This window comes from Gambusia affinis, linkage group LG22 (assembly GCF_019740435.1).
Source record: "Gambusia affinis linkage group LG22, SWU_Gaff_1.0, whole genome shotgun sequence".
In the NCBI taxonomy this organism is placed as follows: domain Eukaryota; kingdom Metazoa; phylum Chordata; class Actinopteri; order Cyprinodontiformes; family Poeciliidae; genus Gambusia; species Gambusia affinis.
This window is the reverse complement of record NC_057889.1, coordinates 18684233-18708379: the sequence shown is the minus strand read 5'-3', so window position 1 is coordinate 18708379 and position 24147 is coordinate 18684233. Positions and strand designations below refer to the sequence as shown.

At 39.4% G+C, this 24147-nt stretch overlaps 1 long non-coding RNA gene across 1 annotated transcript in view; it reads left to right on the top strand.

The window, feature by feature from the left end:
- Positions 1-9377: 9377 nt before the first annotated feature.
- Positions 9378-24147, top strand: part of LOC122825337 — a 158023-nt gene continuing 143253 nt past the window's right edge. The window contains exons 1-2 of the long non-coding RNA XR_006369618.1: positions 9378-9521; positions 10982-11143. This is a non-coding gene — a long non-coding RNA (uncharacterized LOC122825337). The remainder of the gene's footprint in view (positions 9522-10981; positions 11144-24147) is intronic.

Here is a 24147-nt window from a genome sequence, read left to right as displayed (position 1 = left end):
GTGACCAGCTTCCTTCTCATTCTTCCTCTTCAGTTTACACAAAATTGAAAAACTACAATTATTAGACTTAGAGCACAAGAGAAATGCTTATTTTTTTAAAATAGATTTAGCTTACTTAATTTGATATAGTTTTACAATTACATACTCTTTTGTAGTACGTTAGTTACAGATGGTTGCATAGCCGGGTTTGAATAGCTTATATTAGGATACTATTCAACCTAATATATCCTATTAAGTGTTCTTGTCCTCATATGAAGTGAACTTGGAAATTAAAAATTTAAGCCACAGACCAACCCAATGCAAAGTTAACTGCGATTTGCAGAAGTAGTTTTCATTTTAAGTTATACATTGCATTGAGTAACAACACCTTTCATCTTGATTTCCTATAGTAGAATTTTGATTGTCACTCTGGACCAACCAAAGCTCCTTCTGTTCATATTAAAGTGCTACATCTAAACATCTAAAATATTTCAATTCATTTTGCACGGAGCGCCTTGGTGCATTGAAAACAACTTCACCTTCAACGTTTTAAAAGTCCTAGCAGGTATTTAATGTATAGATGTAGCTGTTCTAGTGTTTTTGTGTCCCACACAAAAGAGGGAAAGCATCATTGGAACAGCCCTGGGTGTTACATAAACCAAATGAGGTGTATTTTTTCCATCTCTAACAGTGTTGTGAAAAAGGACAGTTGATGACACTGTGAGAATGAGGTCAGCTGGTACTCGGTTTTGTGCACCATGGAACAGCTGCCTTGAATATCTACTATATTTTGCTTACATATTGCATAACCATGGCTGGTTCTACTTTTGTGTCATTGTAACGGCTTTTAAGTTTGAAAACATGTTTTGTTGTGATGTGTAAAGAACTTGTCATTGAATAGAATGACACCTAAAGTAGACAGAGGTTAACGCACTTAAATCACTTGGAGAAACCAAGATTTATGACAGAATGCTATATGAATGTAGTAGACAAACGTCTTCACTTAACCAGTAGTCTTTTAGAGTTAATTCAAACAAACATCACAACAAGCTGCAAGATTTAGTGAGCAGATGAGAGACAGCTGGGGACAGTTGTCGGCTGAAAACACCGAGGACAAAATATAAGGAACATCAGGGAAAACCAGTAATATAACAATGGCAAACACAAAGAAGATGAAGTGTGATGTGTCCTTGTGTCATTTTTGTGAATGAGCACCTCATTCATTGTTGTGCTTTCTCCTTGTAGCTGATTGGCTGGAAGGGGTTTAAAAGGAACAAGCTCCACCCATCAGGCGAGTGAGGGAGTTCAGACGAACATCTCCCTATTCGCATTGCGCTGAGCCTCGCTCCTGCTCCTGCTCCAGTTTTAATTAATGTCATCTTTTGTTCTTGAAAGCTAACTTGTTTGACGTTTTGGTGTGGGAGATTATGCTTTTAACAGAGGAGTTAAAAGCATAATCTGGTCTGAACTCTGTATGTTGTGTGTCCTGTGTGTTCACATAAAGACCGTAGCATATTGGGGGCTCGTCCGGTACAATAAGATTATCCAGAAACTCTAAATACTACAGATTGTGACATTCACATGTTTAACAGAATATACCAGGACCTGGGGAAAGGGATCTAGAAAAATTTACAAACCAAAAATAATACAACTCAATGCAACAATAAATCAAGATTTTGTTAAAAAGGTGATGCATATATATTCAAGAGCAGGAACAAACAAGAACTATGGTCCAATGAGAACTGAGATATTTATTTATATAAAAAGTAATTGAAAACAGTCATCAGTTTCCTTTCATTTCAAATTTAAGCGCTAGTTTGTGTTTTCACATAAAAACCTCCAAAGAAATTGTACTGTGACAAATTCAGTTGAATTGGGTGAAATAGATATTTCTAAAGTATTCAAATATGTAATTCTCTGCCACATTAATCGGAACCTAGTTGATTCACTAACTAAAATTTTTCAAATTTCCTCTGCAAATACATTGTACAATCTGGAGCTTTGCCCTTCTAAGTTGCATATTAAAGGTCACTTGAGCATAATTCAGATATCCATTCCAGTTACCTCCATAATTCTCGTAAAGGAGCTTCAATTGCTCTTGATGAAGTGGCTATATTTAATATCTTGTGGGGGTAAAGAAAGTTTATCACACATATTCAAACTGGGGTTTCTGTAACATTACAGAAACATAAGGTTTCTGTAATTAAAACACATCAATATCCTAGCAATAAAGATTAGCATAGATTTTCTTCCTGCATGTATGGAAATCTGTATTGCTGCCCCTGAAGATCGGTTCTCCACTCTGTATTCTTTGCCGCTATGCCAGGCAATACTTCCAAAATGCAATAAAAATACTGCAGCTGATGATCTCCCTTCATCCATAATACACCACCAACGTGTCGACACGGTGATAATTATAAGTAATTTAAGTGGAAGGCTGTATGGGGAGTGGGTGGCCGTTTTTGCAGCTATCATAAATGCTCGCTTTATTACCATTCTAAAGTATTCATGCGCCGCCGAATGTTTCACGACAGAATCGCTGGCGTACGGCGTGACGGATCAGAGCAATAAAACCCCGGCGCAGAGAAGAAAAGCAGCATGATTCGAAGAGATTCGGCTCAGCCACAACCCGTCAGACTTACGAGAGAGTCGTTGTGAACGCTGAGACTTTACCTCTTCGCCGTCTGAAGTTGGAACAAGGAGATGTTTGTCTTGTTGGAGTGTTTGTGGCTGCGAATGGAGAAAACACAATTAGCGGGAAATCAAACAGAATTTTCAAAGCTTGTTCCTACTCTTTCAAGGCAGATACATTTCCTCTGTATTTCTTTTTATCACTTTACCTTTTTTGTGTGTTTGTTTTTTAACAGGGCAACCTGAAATCTAAATCAGGTTGATTTCAAGTTGCCTGAAATCAAAAGAAGAACATTCAGGAAATGACAAGAATATCTATAAAAACATTTTTTTTAGTTGTGATTCCCTAAATGTATGTGCTGCAGCAGTTTTGGTGACTATAATAAAATACAGTAATATAATAAATTTGGCACTCCGTCAAACATGTTGAGCGCATTTGGTGCTTTTCTGCATATTTTCACTGTTGCTTGCAGTTTAAATTGTATAATTTTCAACAGTATATGGAAATATTCCTAGTTTAGTTTTTACAATCTGATTCTAAATCAGACTAAACCTTCCCAGTTTTAGGTCAGTCAGGATCACTGTCATTACAGTTCACTAAAACTAATGAAATAACAAAAATTGAAACTGAGAAAACATTTTTGTTAACTGAAAGAAATAAAAGAGGATTAACTATAACTAACTAGAGCCATGATAAGTATGGGAAAAAAAACTAAAATTGCTATTATAAGTAATAAAAAGTCAAACGAAACGATATTTAACAATGACTGATAAAAACAACCAAACATTCTCTAAAAACTACCTGAATAATACAAACAAGAAGTCAAAACCTAAAACTACTACAACCCTTGTTTGGATTAACAAAACTAAATTTAGTTTGAGAAAACTCTGAGCTCATGCTGATATGAACCATTATTAGCCCACATCTGTAGATCAGAAACACTAAGTGTGTCCCATCCAGTGCTTTGGCCTGTGGCATGGCTACCAGATTACTTTTTTCCTCAATTACTTGAAATAACAAGTTACTTGGACTTGACGTCTCACTAAAAATATTAGTCTTTAGAGCGTGGTTGCGAAAAAAAGGGATTTTGATTTTGGTGTTTTTGTGTTTTTAGACTTGAACTCGACATATTCCCAAATCACAACCCCTTCGCCCTAATGAGGTGGGAGGTGAGAGTCCCACACTGACAGGTATGGAAAACGACGTAACTACAGACTCATGAAGCAGTTTTCAAAAAAAGGTGTTTTTTTTTTCTACACAAGCTTTGTTTTGGTATCTGGTTTTATTTGTCACTTTTTCCGCACTGACTGACATCAGACCCGACACGCATTCCAGTGGGACCTCGGATATGCTAAAGTTGTTTTCTCGTCTTCCTCCGACATGCTATCCACTCGCTCGCCGGCACAGACTGATCGACGGATCGAGTGCGGTATCTGGTTCGGTCTGTTGCTCAAGGACGCTTTGACATATGAAGTGGGGAAGCAGGAATCCAACCCTAATCTTCTAACTGCCAGATGGCCGCTCTTCCTCCTGAGCAGCAGCCACCCCAAAAACCGCAAAAAAAACCTCTGAAGGCAGACAAGAAGGCTGTGAGTCAGAGAGGTAAAGTAGAGGCCATGGGCTCAAGGAGCTTCGGCAGGGGAACATTCCCCGTCTGCACAGGCAAGAAAACCCTTTTTCTTTTTCTTTAGGGACTTGAGATATTTGGAGGAAAGCAAAGCGGTGAGAACATGCAGCTAAAGCTGGACTTTTACGATACTTGAGAAAGTACAAATGCTTGCACATTTCTAAATATGGAAGTGGGTGACTAGAGAAAAGAGAGTGCTTGTAGACATCAAGAAGAGCAAACTACAACAAGAGATGTGGAAAGGTTTCTGAAACCCACAGAAAAAAGAAGTAAAGTGCTGGTTGGTTGTTCAAAGTTAGTTGTGTCAGAAATCTCAGGTAAAATGTGAAGGGAAACGTCGAGGCAGGAAAGGAAACGCAACAAGGCATCAGATCAGAAAACCCAAAGCCTCAAACAAAACGGAAACGAAAGCCATGTGTGCAGAAACCGAACTCATTAGAGGAGCTTCCATCCAAATTTTGCGGATGTTCCGCTAATGTCGAAAAAAAAATACAGTTATAATCACAGTTAAAAACGTTGTTAAAGGGTGAATAGAGAAGCGATGGGATGGTTTCCTGAACGCTTCAGAAAGGGCAGGAATTTTTTTAGAGACAGAGGCCCAATTTTGAGGGGTTAAATTACAAAGTCAAATTCCTTTTCAAGTCACACTTGACATGTATGGAATTTTTATTTAAAAAAAAACTGGATAGAAGTGCACCAACAAATCAGCACTGATTTTCTTAGTTTTGGGAGATCAGTGAAGCCGATCTTATGCTGTGATCTTATCTAACTCAAGAGAGAGTAGTGCTCTTTCTTCACATTGCTTCTGAATAGTTTGGAGTTATGGATTGAGAAATGAGGGCATTTACAGTAGAGGTAATGAGTTTCTAGACCTTTGGCGAGGAAGGTCCAGATCAGCTCAGTGACAGGACTAGCAAACATTTGGGATCTCAATCCGGGTGGAAGATCTGTGTTAGAAAGTGCAAAAAAAAAAGAAGAAAGACAGAAAATTACTTTCTGAACATCCTCCAAGAGTGGTGGTTAACAACATATACATGTGGTAAACACATGCAGAATGAATCATATATTTGTAATGTAATTGATATAAAATACTAATACTTCTGTCTCTTAGAGAAAACAACAAGTTGATATAATTCAGCGCCATTATTTTGTGTATCCTGTGTCAGAAAAGGACAACAAAGTTCAAGATAATAAAAAGCAACAGATGATAGTTAGACATGGTAGAAGCAATGCCATCGAGATTGAAGTGTAACATCACAAAGAGCCGACTCATTTAGTTTACCACCAGAAAAGTCTCTATTGGCTCCTGTGTGTGTGTGTGTGCGTGTGTGTGTGTGGGTTTGTATTGGTTTTTTTGTTTGTTTTTTTAGCTTCTCTGCCAGGGAAAAAACACCGTCATCAAATCTGACGCAACCACACCCACCCAGCGAGCGTTAGAAATGAAGCAGCTGACTGTTGATAAAAGTTACTGTGTGAAAATGTTGTTTTCTGTCAAAAGGCTCAGTTTTTCTGCATCATTTATGGGAGAGTTTCAGATTAAATTGCACGTTGATAAGTGGGTTGTTTAGTTTTTTTTGTCCCACCACATTTACATCCAGGATATAACACTTTTCAGGACAGTTATTTTCAAAACATTGCCACAACAACATGCTAATTTTCCTTTAATGCATGTTATTTTAAAGCCACACTGTAAACCAAAAACAGTTTGTTTTTTTGTTTGTTTTTTACGCCCAGACAGTTTCATCCTATTGTCAGAAACATTGGAGATGCTGATTGAAAACTCTGAATTTCCCCCGAAAAGCCTCAGCAGCACATCCCCCCGGCGCTCCTGAGGCTTTTCCATTTTAAACGGCTGCATATCGTTCAGACTTGACTTTACGGCTGAGTTTGGACCTGAATGGAAATGTTACAGGTCAGAACTAGCGAGACTGCTGCGGTGGCTTTTACACAAAAGTGGCCCGGGCTTCCTGTTGAGAACAGCCAGATTGGCATTGGATTGATGCGAAGTTGCGTCCTGCTTGGGTTCCTGTTGGTCTCCACAGAAAACCTGAGATTTAAAACCAGGTGTGTATCTCTAAAAGTCTGTCAGAATGTGAACATGTAATGTAGCCGTGCATATAGGCGATCTATGAACTCCATGACAGCGATGTTGAAAAGGTGCTTGTCGTACTTTTCAACATTGCTCTTCAATGGATGAAGAGCAGGAATTATTGCCGCGTTGCAAAAGATATCAGTTTCTTTCGATGTTAAGGAAAAAAGTAATCACAGGTAATGTTTGTGGATACGTCCATGAGAGATACCTAGCTAAACACAGGTACTCTGAACCAGGCTTATAAACGAAGGTAATAAAACCAAAATTACCCTCATTAGCTCCTTCAATGGCTTTGTCAAATAAGAACAGGCTAAACACTGTATGATATGGCTGAAATAGAGAGAAAAGCAGTGTTAGCCTCCTAGCCAGGAAGCCACCTCAGCTAAACAGAAAAAATAAACCCAAACATTTCATGTGGTACTTCTTTGGAAAAAATCCAGAATTTAACCTTGTGCTATTCAACGCAGACACTCTGTCTGCACTAATGAAAAGTCACTCAGATAAATACGTTGAATGCTTGAGGCAGCTTCCATTGACCGTAGCACAACTAATTTGTCCAGCTAATTTGACCGCTAACTAATGTGCTGATACCGTAAAATATTGAATTATATTCACAGTACCCAATAAATGTTTAAAAACATTGGCTAAAATCAATCATTCATTCATGTCTTCATTTGCTTAAGGTTGGAGTGAAATGACAACACATGTGGATGACAAAAAGGGCCTTATTTTACAAATGTGTAATTGTTTTATTAGTATTTTGTACTTTTCTTTGTGCTATTATTTGCTTATTGTTCTGTTTTACTAACCTTGCTCTGTTTTTGACTTTGTGTCCTGCTTAAAAACTAAATTTTCCATGTGTGGCATCAAGAAAGTCATCTTCTTTTATGTTAAATACATAAGCAAGTCTAACCTTTTGGATCATGTCCTTATTTGCACACCTGGCGATTAAAGAGTTTGCAAAATATCTTTAACTCAGACAGTAAATGACACTTTTTGCAATTAGATATCAGCCTGGTCTTTGACTGGGCCAATCTACTATCAAATATGCATTGATGCAAGCCTTTCCAGTGTATTTTAAGCTACAAATTGAATTTAATCACATTTTATATCAAAATGCAAAGCATGTCACACTTTTCAGACTGTTTGTAAAATAAAAAATATAGATTTTTTTTTTTTTGCATTATATCAAGGTGAAGTTTGTGGTTACAACATGACATCATGTTACAAAGCTCAAGAAGTCTGAATCATTTTGTAAATCACAGCATTTTCCTTGATGCAACATAACAGTTTTGGGACAATATAAAATGACCTGAGATATGCAACCAAGTTTCTTATGGACCAAACAAAGTACTAAGGTCTTGTAGCCTCAGTGTTTTGGCTCTCTTAAAAACAAGAGCCTATTTCTCTTTTCTAGCCCCAATTATTGCTTAGTGAACACGAGCGCACAAGGGCTACCAATCTCGAGATTATTCACATTACTAAATCAAAGGGAAACCAACACACAGTGTTGCGGTTCGATGAAAGGAGGTGAAGAAGTGACCCCTTCATGTGCCGTCGGGGTTTACGGCGCTTGTCTTCGCTGCCTCTGACAGCGAACAGAATTAAAAATGCATCAATCAAGGAGCCGTTCAAACAGCCGCCGCTCTGATCTGGTGCATAATTTGGAGGTTATCTGTCCTGCCGGAGTTTTAAACATCGGCGAAACGCTTTACGCCTCTAAAGCCACCGGGAGGGAGAAACGACGAGACGCGGCAATTTGGGGGAATCACACGGAGCCAGAAAACGTCTCATTAGGTTGTTGTGAAAGTGCCGGTGTGATAAACACATGCGCTAATAATTTACCGGGCCTCGACTTATTCTTCCGTACATTCAGCTGGGCCTGCGTTTATACATATATACACATGATGTGAGCAAGACGTACCCGAATGACCACAAAGTTAGACACAGATGGAGTCGGCCTGCGGTGTAAATAATTTAGCCGTTTTTGGAGAATTTCATTTTAAAAATAAATAAAAAAATAATGTGATGAGGACCAAGAGGGTAGATTAGCAATCACCGATGAAGTTCCTGCGCTCGCTAAGTGCTGCTTGGTGATTTGATTAATTGGTAATTTTCTGCACTGAGGGCCACATCATCAACCACAGCAGGTCCATCTGTAGAACATAAAAAGACCTTGTCCTCCAGTGGAACTCAATAAACCGGGGCTTAAGTGCTGCGATGTGTGCTGCTTGCTTTTTTTTTTCTTTTTTTTTTTTTTATATCAGCTGCTTTCTCGTTGAGTTTTCAAATGAATTCAGAACATGAGCTTAATTGAAGCTGATGCTAATCAGCCTGATTCAGCTTTCTCTGTACTTTTGTTTTGTCTGGATCGCTAATGCACGTAGGAAGCACAGCAGTTTTGTTGAGCGGGCGCTTTTATTTCTAACTCATATGCCAAAGTGCTGTAGATGAATTTCAGTTCTTAAAAAGAAGTTGCCTTCAAGTTCCTTTCAGTTTTTAGTTTAGTTTTTAGTGACTTATTCTCTTTTATATACAGCAAGTCCCATTGATCCTTCATATACAGTAAATACGAGCAATGAAATGCAACTCCTATTCTGTTGTTTGGGGATGGGGGGGGCTTTTAATTCCTCTTGAACTACCTAAACAAAGTAGTATGTACATTAATTGCATGGAAGGAAAATGATAACACGCCTCTTTATGACACCAGTCACAGCAATAAGTGTGATTTGAATCACCAAGCTTCACTCAGTTTACTTTCTAAATTATTTATATTGAAATTCTCATTGAACAAACAGTGGAGGAAGTAGCAAACCAACCAAGGCCCGTCACAATAACAGGCCTAGTCTAATTAATCTTCCTCAGGAAAACAGTAGTTCTCTATGACATAGTCATGATAGTCACGGTTTCCTCTGTCTAGTCAGAATTTTTTGTTTTTGTTTTTAGGGGTTTGCATCAAATACATGCAATATGAGAAATCAATACAGATGTTAAAAGTCCGTCCGTTCGTTTAGCACTACATTACCCAGGATGCATCTGTTCACTTTCTAGTTCCAATTTCGCGTAGGTGAGCAGGTTGTTTTCTGTGCTTCTGTGTGGCTCTGTGGCATGAAAGTAGCATCCACGGACCGCATCCGCCATCAATTCTTCCTTAATCCTGTGTGTATGAAGCCTGTGCGCGTTTTTATTATGTAAGTAAACATGTCCGATATTTGTGTTTATGTCAGTTATTAGCCCAGGAGGTGAAGCCGTCCTCGTGTTTTTCTGGCTACCGATAATGCAAGAGTTTACTTATAATAACTCAAGTTCTGTGCTATACTTGCTAGATATATTATCATTCTAGTGGCATATAAGGAAATTTACCGTTAATTCATATTTTCTGACGGTTTTTGTCATTTGTATGTTTATTGCGTTTGATCGATAATTCATGTGTGGTGTTGTGGTGCCCTCTATTGGATTTCTGTGATACTACAGGTCATTTTCATCCTATGTGTCGCCGATTTTGCCCGCATGGCTATTAATATGCACCTTTATTGCTTCTTCTGTTTCAGATAACCACACACACACACACACGCACACACACATACATATACATACAAAACCAAATATAAGCGCCTCATTACTATCTCTACCTCATCATCATCCGTACCTTCATCTCACATGTACCTGCTATTATTCCATCAATAAACCTTCTAAGCTGCACCGGTGGAGTTGACCTATTCCTTCTGACCGAGGAAGATTCAGTTGATTAGAAATCTGAAATTAGCGCATGTCAGTCTTCTACAACAGAAATAAATCTTATTCTAACAGCCCTCCATAGTTCCTGGTTCTGCATTACATGTCATTCATCGTTCTTTTTTTCCACCGACTTAAAGTAAACGCTTCGGCAAATACTGAATCATTGTTCGTTTCCGGGAGACTCCGCCACAAAAACATTTGGGAGAAATAGAGAGGTAGGTGCTCCACTTGCTCCTGGTAGATGCCTACTTTATTTTGTGCCCTTCAATTAACCCAAGAAAGCAGCACACTTACCTGAGGAAACACTTAAAACATGCTGGCATTATATAATTCCTAATAGTCGCCTTCCATTAATACAGAAATAAACATGTCTGTTTGAGGGGAAGAAGCGGTCTGACCGACGACAATGTGGCTCTCAAATATGACGAGTCGCTTCTGACCCAGACAGAATAATTATTTCTCTTTTAGAGTAAAATTATTACGATTAGCTCTTATCTCCCATTTTGCTGCCGTCCCTCTTTGTTACGTATTTAAATCTCACCTAAAAACCCACTTGTTTAGAGTTGTATTTGAAACGTAATCAATTGCAAATTTATTGACGGAATCTGACTTGATGTCGTGTTTTTATTGTTGATTCTATGTTGCATTGTGTTTTTGTGTTTGATTTGATGTGAAGCACTTTGAAATGCCTTGCTGCTGAAATGTGCTATACAAATAAAGTTTGATTGATTTGATTGATGATGGAGGAGAAAAAAAAAAACATTCTCGGTATCAACCAAAGCGAGAGTCAGTCTGTGTAAAACCTTGAGTCGCTTCATGAAACGAGGTCACAGACTTCCTCCTCGGATTCTAATGTCCGTTATTGATGTCTTTAATAAGTTTTGCCCTCTCTCTCTTCCTCTCTGTCTCTCAGCCGAGTATAAATGTACGGCGTGATTCCGGGCGGGGCCACGAGAAACTCAACAGGACGGAGAGAGAAAGAGAAAGAGAGGGAGCGTGCGAGACGGGCAGGGATTGAAAGAATGTGGAAGCGATCCCAAGAGTTCTATCATACTAATCCCTTCGGCCATGAGCTGTGAGTCAATTATTCTTCATTTGTCTTTTATCCTGGCACTGCTGTGTCTGAGAATGAAGCTCCTCTGAGGACTGTCAGGCGCTTATTGATGCCGTCTGGCCTGAAGGGCTCACACTATTCTGGAGACAGAATCGGAGATGTGCAGGGTCCAAGAGTGTGATTGTGTCAGGAATAAAGGGTTGATCACGGAATGGATTCCTTTCTCTGCTGCGGCACTCGGCATGAAACGAAGCTACGTCTCGAAGGCTAATGTTTGCTAGGCGGAGTTTGAAAGAGCTGAAATGAGTTTGGTGAAGTTTGAATCTGTTACTCAAGGAGCAGCCTAGTGTAACCAGCATCCCAGACTCTTTGTTGCTTTTTGTCATGTAAATTGTGAAAAAGTTTAATGTATTTTGCATTTTCTTCAGCTGGACCATAACCAGGTTTTAACTAAAGCTTCAAAAATTACACAGATCCAGTATTTATACAGTTGAACTTCTTGAAATTTCATGAATTGACAGAAAATTGAAAATCACGACGGTGAAGCGATATGGCAGTGAATAAGCTGATGTTTTGTTCTGTATATTTTGCTTATTTTTGTGTATTTGAATGTCTGTAATAGTTCTTCTGAACTGAATTACGGAGAAATTTGCTTTGAAAGGAGAATTTAATTTCTTTGTCCTCAAAACTTGTAATACTTCCACTCAGATCTTCTGCTTTTTCAAATATTCCCTGCTCTCTCTCAAATCTTTGTGCTCACGCTCAGATTTTCTCCCCGCATGCAAAACGTCCCTCCGCATGGAATACCTCTCCTCTCGCAAACATCTCTGTTCACAGGCAAATTCTTTTCTGCTCTCTCTCGAAAGAAAAAAGTACTGTCGCCTGGCAACGTCCCAGCCAATTGAATGAAAGTGTTATCCTGGGCTGTGGGAGCTTCCTTGAAGGTCTATCTATATTGATGTGATTTTGTTGTGTTTCCTTAATGTCATTAAAGATTTCAGTTGTTCAACTGTCTGTCTCAACATGTGGGTCCTCTGCAAATCCAAAATATCACTTTTCTTGTTAGTTTTACAGTCTCTGCAGTGTTTATCTTGAATAAAACCCTGTTTCTGTTTAAGGAAATCAGCTGACAAAATCTTGAATCATCTAAATTAAAGACATTTATGCTGTTTTTTCCAGTTGCTTACCTGTAAGGGCAAAAAAAAAAAAAAAAAGCTTTAGTTTTTGATGGTATGTATTTAATCTCTTAGTTGAATTTTTCGCACTTCAAGTGAAGCTGAATGCAGACTCAAATTTAAAGTAATGGGAGAAGGATGCTGGATCAACGTTGGGTTCCCATGAAGATCGCAAAAGTGTCAGCAAAAGCTGAACTGCATGCACAGATGCAGAGCAATGACCTTGAGGGGGAAAATTTTGTTGCTCTTTTCTGCATTAAATACCCAAAGTTTTCCCCTGAAAAAATCCAAATGGAGCAACTTGCACTAACCTTTGGTTGAGCTGCACAAAGGATTTACTCTTCCACACCAATGTAAACATGTAAAAAAGAATTTGATATTTTCTCCAAACCAAGCAATAATCATAATGCTTCGGCTCGCAGCTAAGCAGTTGTCAAGAGTGAAGATGGATCGCTTTGACTTGTAATGGTTCAAGTTGAATTGGACCCATAACGCCGACAAACAAAATAAATTTATTTAGAAGCTTGAGAACATGCTAAGTGATCGGCAGCTTCTCTTTTGATCCGCTTTGTGGTTGAACAAAACCCTCTTTGGTGTTGCTGCAGCATATGAGACAAATCTCAGTTCATGACCAGCAGTTTTTGCTTATTGAAAACAAAATGCACAGTAGAATCCTCTCTGTTTCTTTTACATGTTCGTCTGACCAAAAAACATGGCTGGATTGTGGTATTGCTTTGCTTTAGAAGCTGTTATTGTTACCCATCTTAAAATGTCTGGGACTCGGCGTTTTGACTTCTCGCTTGTTCACGGTGTGCAAAATAAGCGGACAAAGTAAGCATGAGTAGTTTGGATTTTAACATGACATATTTTCGGCTCAGCAGACTGCTGGCTCAGGTGGATATACCTCTACAGAGCATGTAGAGGTATATCCTGCACAAAAACAAAACATGCCTCAGGCTTCGCTCACACGCCATGCAAGACTCGGGCAAAGCAGTGGGAGCAACTTTGCTTTGTGCTAAGACATCTCTGCATGTGGAGTGCCCTTGGGACTGAAGTGCTGATCCAAGGATTCAGCCAGCAGGATGAAATGTTGGTATTTTACCTTCTGGGAAAGCTGGGACATGTGTAAGCTAAACATACAGAGCCTTCAGAGAGTGTCTGTAACCTCTTGAAGATTTTTTCCACATTTTGTCACAATCACAGGCATTAGTTTATTCTATTGAGAGGTTTCTTACTTTCTTTCTTTTTTCTTTTTTTGGTGCACGTAACTCTTAGTTGTGCACTGCACAAATCTGACTTTTGGGGGGAAATGACAGTATTTTTTTTTAACTATAAGAAGTTTTGTTTGTGTTGTGGCACCATATTTGTGACATGTGGCAAAAATAAAATAAAAAAGGTGCTCTGGTTAGATAACTGTCTACCACTTAGTGTTGTTGGTCTTTCTCATTACATTCCAATAAAAGGTATATTTATGTTTGTGGTTGCAACACGACAAGATACGGAAAATACAAAAGGGAAAATACAAATACTTTTGCAAGCCACTGTATGTTGCAGAACAAAGCTGGTGTCAGTGGGTGGCACAGTCTGCCAGCCAGGGCCTGGAGGTTTAGAACGAGGCTTTAAATGATGCAGTTTTGTCCCAACCTAGCCTTGTTTCTGCTACATGTTCAGTTATAATAGATGTATTAAACCAGTATGTAAACTGTGGAGCTTCCAAGATCCGTACTGGGTGACGTGTAGGTCTTCAGTAGCCCCTCCCCCCGTGTGCGCTCGTCAAATCCTACATGCATTTGACAACACATGAGCAGACGTGAAGCTAAAAAGAAGCTATGCTGACAGACAACCAACAGAATGATTGGAGGAGGGCAACAAAAAAAAAGAAATTTGAGTAAAAGAGGTACCCCAATATGAAATATCTCTTTGATGCCACAGTACATCCTGAGATGAGAAGCCTGGCCTTTCAGCAGCGTTTTGACAGAAATATAGATGAAAAGTCTCCATCTTTTGAAATCGATACAAGTGTATGTTTTTGACGTCAATTAGAGGCTGTGGAGAGAATGTCGGGGAACCCCCAGACTTCAAATGTTGACGCTGAGAACCCAGTGAGTACATCACAATGCCTTATCTTGATGTCAGCTGCCAACTTGTTAATTCTTCCGAATGTACAACTGTGATGCTTCAAATCCGATGTCTGTCCACAGGCGGGACGAGCAATGCTGACCGACAGCGAAGTTAGCCAGCTACAGGAACAAGATGGATTATTTACTTTGACCTTAGTGGGGAAAAACTGCTCATCAACACTCAACAGCAGTGGAGCAAAAAAATACCTATGGGGTATCCAGACTGTAACAGTTACCCACTCAAGCTAAATGTTAGTTGGCTGACAAGTAACTGGCGACAATTTTGGAGCACAACATCCATAGTTTCCAAAGAATTTACTAAGTTTGGCAAATATTTTCTCACTGCGAATAAATGTACGCTATGTATACTATCTGTTACTGCTGCCACCAACTGCTTTGGAGGGGAACTGCTGTTGAGTTACCGCCCCATGGGAACAACCATGGCCACCCCTTTGCTCCGCCCCTGCGACAGTATTAGAGCCAGCAACAATTAGCAAACACCTGATGGAACTGCGCATCAGATGAGCTCATTATACATACTACCTCACAGTGAAACGCTGGTAAAAATGTTGCTATCGGGTTAATAGAGGAGCCATGTTGTGATGACTTCCTGAAGGTGGAGTATTAAGAGAGCAGGAGTTTTTAAAGAGTCAGAGGCCCAACTTCAAGGCGTTGAATTACAAATTAAAATTTCTTTCAAGTAATTTGAAATGTAAAGCATTTTCATAACAGCTGAAGTTGACATAGCTACTTGCTTGTGCTCTAAAGTGACACTATATGCCTGGAAAATACAAAATATTCCCCCTTTAACACCATAATGGTTTATTTTTTTATTTGTTTTTTAAAGGTTTTGTTGATTCTATTGGCCTTTATTCAAAAGTAGTTCAACAGGCAACAGTGTAATCAGAGAGGGGAAGACATGAGGCAAATGTTGCAAGGCCGGGAATCGAACCAGTGACCACCGGCATGAGGACTCAATACACAGGTCGTGTTTTGTCCCTGCGCCGCCACAGCACCCCAAATGCTGTATCTTTTGACAAAACTTGTTTTTCATCCTTTTTTCCTTTCTTGTGCATCCTCTCTAGACGAGCCCTTGTGTTCTGAAGCCGTCCTACGGGAAGACGTTTGTTACTATTATCGTTAAAAGGTGTTTTTCAAAGCTGGTGCTAACAGCAGTTGAAACTGGAGGCAAATTTGGCTGGTTTTTTTGCTTTGTATGAAGACTCTCTTCACAAAATGACACCAAATGTCATATCCACTCATGTTTCCATGCCAACAGCCGAACTACTCCATCAAGCCCCAGTGCACCGGAGAGTTTCCCCCCACCCCCCAGCTGTTCCTCTTTGGAGGTAGCCAGCTACTTCATGAGCTTGTATGGCTTCAAATGACTCATGACTGAAGAAGGAACCAGGTAAGATGTCACTATGACCGATATCATTTCATAGCAAGTCTTTGAAGGTAGTTTTTTTACCAGGTGGATACCCAGATACTTCTGAGTTATGTAGAACTACGGAAGCGTAAAAGGATCCACTGGTATAATATCTCAGTAGATCACAATATTTCTCACTAAGGAGAACCCCGTCTTGTGAAGCACTATTTGACACATGGATATTTATTCCTTTTATAATGTTTTTTTTTCACGTTTTCAATTCAAATCCTCTTTTTAAAATCTGTTTACTTGCAGTGAGATGCTAACACAAAATCCTTATAAACTGAAGTCTGTCTTGAAGAGAGCTGTTAAGTTGTAACTTGCTCAAGCAATCCCTTTTTGTCATAAACCTCCAGATATGTAGTTAATTTCTACAACCTCTCCTACCCCCCCCCCAAAAAAAAAAAAAAAGCTAAACGTAAATACAGTTTTGTGTGAATTTGTAGCACTCATTCAATATGTTGTACTTTTATTCTCTCAGATGAGACATTTTGTTTTCGTGAGGCGTCTCCTCAAAAGAGGTTTCCAACTTTTGGGCGTAGATCACTTTTCGTGAAAAGTGTAAAAAAATAAACAAAAGACTTGTTAAAAGAGTTGTTGAGAATAGACTAATTTTATGATTGGATATTGTCATTATTTTAGTCACCTCTACAGCTTTTCCTTTTCAAGATTTTGACTTGAAATCTTCTTCTTCTTCACTGCTTCTGTTCTCTGGCGCCCCCTTGTTTCATTTTTCACAATCTCCCACATTGCCATTAGCATGATTTTTCTTTTTTTTCCCAATTAACAGTTATTTTTGTCTGTTTACAATCAAGATGATATGAAGCAATCCTGACAAAATGTATGACTAGAAATGTTCATATTTCCTATCAGAATAATAAACTGAGTATGAATTGAAATGGAATCTTTGTAATTACCTTTGAGTCTGTCTGTATGATTGGATTGGATTAAATATTTCTGTGTATAAGACGGATTTTCTTTTCTCTCTCTCTTTGAACTGGATCTTATTTATGTATAGGATTAAACTTCATGTGCAGATAAAACTAAACTGAATGGTTCACTGTGACATGCTGTTGATTCCAATAAAACAGTAAAACAACGTGGAAGTGAATTTTTAAAAAAGTACTTTTTGTTGCCAAACAAGACGGAAAGGTAGAATCGTGGCATTTCAAAGGGAAAAGTAGAAATAAAGACACGATGACAATATTTTTCTCTCTGTAGCATCCACTACAACTGGACGCACGTGCAATATTCTGGACTGAGGTAGCGGCATCATTAGGAGACTTCTGCTGACAGTTTTGGACATTCCCCAGGCTACACTCAGCCGCACTGAGTGTAGCCTGTCTAATTTTCAATATTTCTTGCCATTAGGATGTAGAATTAGTCAGCCCAGAGGACTTCACCGTGGATTTTTACCAAACCTCGGATTATTTTACACTCATTACAGATTCTTTTGAACCCAGGTGGGGATTTTTTTCCCCCTGTTTTTGTGAAAAGATCAAAATGGAGACTTTTAGCTCTCCCATTAATATTCCATGTCTTTTCTTGTGAGTTGGATGTATTGTAAGTTAAATCTGTCCAAACTTCTCTTGTTTTAGGTCACTTAAAATTTCTATATTTTGAAGACATTGAATGAATCTGACATATTCTTTCATTAGTGTGGCACTCAACAGAAATAATTTTTGTAATTCTGACCAACTGGAAGAAAAAAGTAGTCTGATTTAACTTAATAGATTAAAAAAAAATAGAAGAAGTAGAAAATTAGGGGTATGTAAACTTCTGGTTTCAACTGTGCTTAAAAACTTTATGGAAATCCTGTTAACATTGATATGTCTAATATACCAGAAGGTGCCGGAAGGCGTTTCTAAAAATGAACGATCCTCTAAGAAGCGATACCAACTTTCCACTGTCAGAGAAGTTTGGTTTTTTTTTCTTTCTACATATTTAATAAGCAGGCAGCTGAAACTCCAGACGCCAGACTTTTGCTTTTGTGAATTAAAAAATAATACTTTTTGCTCTACTGTTTCCCTCCGTGTTGCATTCCTTAATGAAGTATTGATTTCTCTGGGATTCAGAGGAATACCCCTCAGTCGATTCGGGAGCTCGCTCCGAGGTAAATCTTTGCTGTTGTTGGGTCTTTATGTGTGACCCTGTTCTCCATTGTGTTAAAACAAAAAAACAAAAAAATGAAGAAAGCGCTCAGACAGGTATTATTTATTATGTAAGAAATCTCACATTTCTCGATCAATAAGTTAAAAAGCTCTCTGTTTACAAACTCCACCTTATCCATTATGTGGTGGCCTGTTTGATTTATTCTGCTACAGTAAAAAACAAAAAAAAAACTTTCAAAAAGTCCAGTGGCTACAAGGAACGATTTTATGCTGCATAATTAAAATTCTGGAACCTGTGCAGCCAACAATGGCTTCCCAAGAGGTAATGTCAGTCTCCCACAATTGCAGCATGTGATAACACTCAACCAATTAGTGTCTCTAAACTCTGCCGTTTCCTGCTGCTAATTGTCTGTCCTCCTCAGAGTCTACCTGGCGGTTCTGGATGTTCTTTTCACACTTTTATATAAGATAAGCAGAACAAGTGGAGAAGTAATGATTTGAAACTGAGTAACGATTAATTGGTTTCAAAAAGGCTAATTCGGGGTTAAGCATAGCAGCGTATTTAAAGCCAGCCTGTCAATTAGGCAGTCAGTTAAACACGACCTGTGTGATAATGTGTTTCGGATCATTAGAGGTTTGTGCTGAAGGGTCGAAAATCTATTTACTATAAACAATATTCAACCTCCTGGGTATTTTATCTTTTTATTCATTTCACAAATCAACAAATTTGGCTTTTTGACAGGCAGTGATTGTAGCATAAAGACACGTGTCTGCAAGTCCATTCGCTGGTTAGTTAGTATTCCTGGCTACCAGGAAAAACAATCCAAGCAAATTAGAGAGAAAAGTCATGGAACGGTATCAGTCAGGGGAAGGATATCAAAAACATTCCTAAAGCCCTGAACACAGCCCGGAGTTAAGTTAAATTCGTCATCAAGACATGGAAGAAATGTGTAAATCTGCCTCGAGGTCGTCCTCACACACTGAGTGACGGTGCAGGAAGGAGATTAGTGAGAGAGGATGACAGGTTACCATGACTACACTCAACTTTCAGCAGCTGAGATGGGAGAGACTCCAGACAACTGTTGCCGTCGTTGCTCTCACTATTCAGACCAATGAGAAAGTCACTGTTGAAGGAAACTCAGGTCAAGGCTGGACTAGGGTTTGTCAAAAGACTCCATGATCAGGTCCAGTGAAAGAAGTTCTTTGGTTGGACAAGACTAAAATGGAGCTTTTGGCCATTAGACAAGATGCCATGTTTGGCGAAGAACAAACACCACAAGCACACCAGGTACTTCGTCGTAGGCCTTGGAAGGGTGGTAAAGATAGAACGTAAAAAGAAACCAGCAAAATGTGTTTATGGAAATCCTGGAGGACAATTTCTTCAAGAGAACAACATCTTTATTTTCCATCAAGATAACGACCCGAAGCATCCAGGTAAAGCTTCAGAAATGGCTTGAAGAAAACCAGATGGACATTTTGCAGTGGGCCAGACCTCAACGCCACAAAAAATTTGTGGCTGGACTTTAAAAGATGCAGTTCACAGCTCATCCCTGGCCAATCTGACAGAGCTTAAACAGTTTTTCAAGAAAGAATGGAGGAAAATTGTCTAGATGCACTATCCGCCCAGACTCTGGGATGCCTATCTTCAGCAGTGGTGGGGCACAGCCTGGTCAGGTCGCAGGTCCATCATAGGGCAATATATATTTAATGGCCTGTTCTTGTTTAGCCCCTTGTCAAGGCCTAGGACTCCAAAGTGCTTTACACCACAATCTCTCATTCCTACACACATTCATACACCGAAGCTACAGTCTTGTCCCTGGGGCAGACAGACAGAAGTGAGGTTGCTATTTAATTGGGACCACTGGGCCCTCTGATCACCAAGACAGGACAAACAGCCATGCTCATACTGAACTGCAATTTTTGGACTGTGGGAGGCCGGTGTCTCCAGAGAGACGTTAACACAGGCATGGGAAGAACATACTTACTCCATGCAGAAAGGCAGGAAGGACTTGAACCCACAGCTTTCCTGTTTCAAGGCAATAGTTCTACCAGCAGAACCACTGTGCAGAACAAGGATCGTACAGAAACGTACTTTTTACCCTCCCTAATGCTAATGTTTTTTCCACTTTCTGTAGACTCAGAGCAAACATACGTTTTCCTAATATTTCGATTTGGATTACAACGTGCATACTTCTAATAAATTTGCATGCATAGAATTGAAAGGTATAAGGTAATTTGCTTCACCTTAGACACACTGCTATCATATGGATTACGGAACTAAACTGTATATTTTAAAGGAGATAGCATCTTTCTGTCAACCTCAAGTTGCTTGACCGCATTGTGTTCATTCATTGTTTTAATCTTATTTTTGAAATATTGCGTTAAAGGAGCTCTATTATGTGTTTTCCAGCCACATAGTGCCATTTTATAGCAGAATCAGATGACTGTTACATTCAGATATTATGAAAAATGCTGTTGTGACATTAATTATCACTTAAATCTTTTTGACTTTGTAATTTAACACCGTGAAATTGGGGATCTGTCCCTTTAAGAAACTCTTGTTCTATCTGAAATGCCGCCTTTATGAAGTCCTCACAACGTGGCTCCTCTATAAACAGCATCAGTAACGTTTACATCAGTGTTGCACTGAGACGTAGCTCCTGTAATGAGCTCAGCAGATGCGCAGTTTCACCGGGTGTTTGATAATTGCTGCTGGCTAGTCTGAAGGAGCTGAGTGGGCGGCATTGCCTCACAAAGATTCATCCTCAAAAGCAGCGTTAGGTCCACTCAGGTGTTTTACACCGCTGAACAGTTGCCATGGGAGATTCAAGGATTTCTCAAACACGCATACAAGAATCAAAGCAACTCTCCAGGTTTGATTTTGATAAAGGAATGTCATTATAGTATGATGCGAAGCTTTAAAAAACATGATTTTACATAACACCGCCTATGTGCTTAATCAATGTAATCCTGGGCTGAGGCATTGATAACATGCGATTTGGCATTTTCCTAAATGTGCCAGTTTCCAAGAATTGTGAGCAAAAAGAAAAAACTGGCAAAGAAAGGAAACATAAGGGCTGTGAATATGCTAGTGTGTTAGCCACCCTTATGTCCAGTATCAATTCAAAATGCAGCTGGCTGGGAAGATGTGAGAGCCACACTGCCTGCTTTCTGGGCTTCATCTCACTTCGCGTACATCTGCAGTCACGCACACCTCCAAGCGCTGGAACGCAACTCATAATGAGAAAAAGATTAAATTGGACTTATGGAGGAGGCAGCGGCGTTTCCAGCCAAGTGTGTCTCTTAAAAATGCATCAACACTCATTACATTGTGCTTAATGGGCTTCAGAGAAATTTGTCCCTTTGCCATTTGGTCACAGCCAAGGGAAAGCGGTCATAATAGATACAAATTAAGTCATGAGAAAAGCTGGCCTCACAAGCTGAAAGACACACACACCGACACACGCACACCCACACACACAGTCTGGGATTTTGCTTCCGGGGAACTGTGCAGTTCCTCATCCATCATCCGCAGTTTGATGAAAATGTTGCTGTTACATGATTCAGTGGAAACAGCAATAAGTAATAATTAAAAACGGCTGTCTCCCCGTTAGATTGGACCCTTTTTGAAAATGCTGGATGGGACTCTCTGCAGCGCTGATGTTCCAGACATATGTGACCGAAACGCGACGAGCCAAGACTCGGGACACTGAGGCAGCGTGAGCCGGTTCTGTGTTGCTGTTGGATTCAGACTCATGTTTAGCAAAGTCAACTTTTAATCGCCAGGAATAAAAGGGGAGAAAAGAAAAAGAAAAAAAAAAAAACTTCAGTTCTGCACAAAGACTTCTGTTCAAGCTACTCTACTCAACCCCATTCAGTCAGAGTTCAGTATTAAACTCATTTTAGAAGCAATCCAATGAAGCCACAAAGTGACAAAAGCTGGTTAGTGAATCTAATGAACAAAACTATAATCATCTACTTTTCCATCTGGCCATTCGGCCTCCTGGGCCAGGAGAGAACACTCTGCTGTGTGTCGCCTCAGCGCGGCCAAACACTCGTATGCTTCTGTAACGAGGGCAGCCGAGGTTTGGGCCGTCTTACCAAGATGATCTGCAGTCTTCAGCTGGATTGATGCTAGCTGCAGTGCCATGGATAAGTGTTTATATTCCTGGAACCTTTACAAATAGGCCGATGTTTTCAACACCAGTTTCTATGGATTTTATTGGAATTTGGTGCAATAAAGCAACACAGTCAAGTCTGTTGTTACCTCCACCGGGTTTTTGTTGAATACAGTCCTGTATTAATGTGTTCAGATCAACTCTGACCAAGCTAATTTCCCTTTGGGCCATCTGAAGAGGATGAATGTTCTCAAGGGGCATTTAAAGCAAAATTAACAAATTTCTAAAATGTGAATAAATAGTTATCTCTCCATTCAATGAGTACTACTTAAAATATAATACTGTTGAACATCTTGCCGCATTGTTAAGTCCCTACAGGATTTAATTGTTAATTTATTAATTTATGTGGTGTTCATTTTTAAGTATTTGTGAAGAATTTTGCAATATTTGTGCTTATGTGTGACAGTAAGTGTGACTTTTTGTTACTCGCTATATCGATTATGGACTACAACTTAACATCAAGTGAGGCTGAGGCAGATGTGTCTTAAAAGAAAGAACACTGCCACCTGCAGTTGGGAGGTCGCAGTCACTTACACCCAATGTTTTACCTTTTCTGCTGAAAATATGCAGTACACTGAGTTTTTTTTTTTTTTTAAAGTCATGATCTGTTGATTTTGTCCAAATATTCGTAAAAATAAGTCTATAAAACTAGTCAAAAAAGTTACGGCGAGATGGCTGTGAGCCTTGAGGAAGTCATAACATTAATAAAATTTTCACCAGTGTTTCACTGAGAAGTATCTCGTGTAATACAGGTTGTATTTCATGTTTTGACGAGCATTTGTGTCACATCATTGAGAAACAAAAAAGCTTTATGTCTGATCAGCGTAGCTCAAACATTCTTTTTTTCTTTCTCTAAACGTTCACCCTTTAGTCTTAAAATATTTTCCTAGATCTCTACCAAGAAACGTCAGGGCTACTGTACAATCACAAAGTGCTGCAGTCTCTCTGAACAGGCAGCTTGTCCCACCCCGGCTCTTGTGGATTTTGCTTGAGGCGATGGCCTGGCCTCCAAATTCCCCAGATCCATATCAAAGCAATGGGCTGGAAAAAGTCAAATTCACAGCGGCCGACTGGACAACTCCGGAGATCCCCCAGGAGGCACACGTCCACGTCTGTCAACTAAGACTACATAAAGTGTACATGACTTACATAACACTAGATTGGAAGCTTTTATCGCTGTGGAATCTCTTGCTAGATTTGTTTAAAGCTGATAACTACAGGAATGTATATCCAAAGTGGTATAGAGCGCTAAAATGGGGTAACGTAAAGTTAGGTGGAAATAGTAAGGGTTGAGCAGACTTTCCTCCATGTCACTTTCAGAGCCTATTGTTCAGATGAAGTCCCAATGCAGATGCAGCAGAAGCAGCGCTTTGTCACTGTTTGAACTGCTTTTCTAGTGGAGGAGCTGTGCAGGTCTCTGAAGCTTTGGAAAAGGAAAATCCCTGATGACCAAAAGCAGAGGTGAGTGAGAAACTCATTGTTCATCGTCCTTCTGCAATATTTTTTATTCAGGGTAGCTTCAGGTGTAGTTGTTGCATCAGATCTGGCTTAAACCTTTACTGTTTTCAACTGCAATGTGTTGGGAATCAACATTTTCCTCAATGTGACTTATGGGATAACATCTTTCTCTAACTACTGATGTGGATGTGGCTACCAATGGAGACGGCAACAAGAATGTATACTCGATAATAGACAAACTATAATATGAAATTAAATTATGGAAAATAACTCAAAAATTAATTAATTAACTGAACAAGACACACAAGTGAGAAAAGTTAGCATAAACTATATCGGAGGCATATGAGGATGAAAAGGGGGCACAGAGAATGGATGGATGGACATGGACCTGAGATGATGTCCAGATTTTGTGAAAAACACAATTTTGCAATTCTGGTGTTTCCATTAAATAAGAAATGAAATTCAAATCACGCATATTCATGCTTATTACACGCCTGTTCACACGTTAAATTCTGGTTCTGGTTCTTCTCTGCATCCCCAGAACCAAACATGGG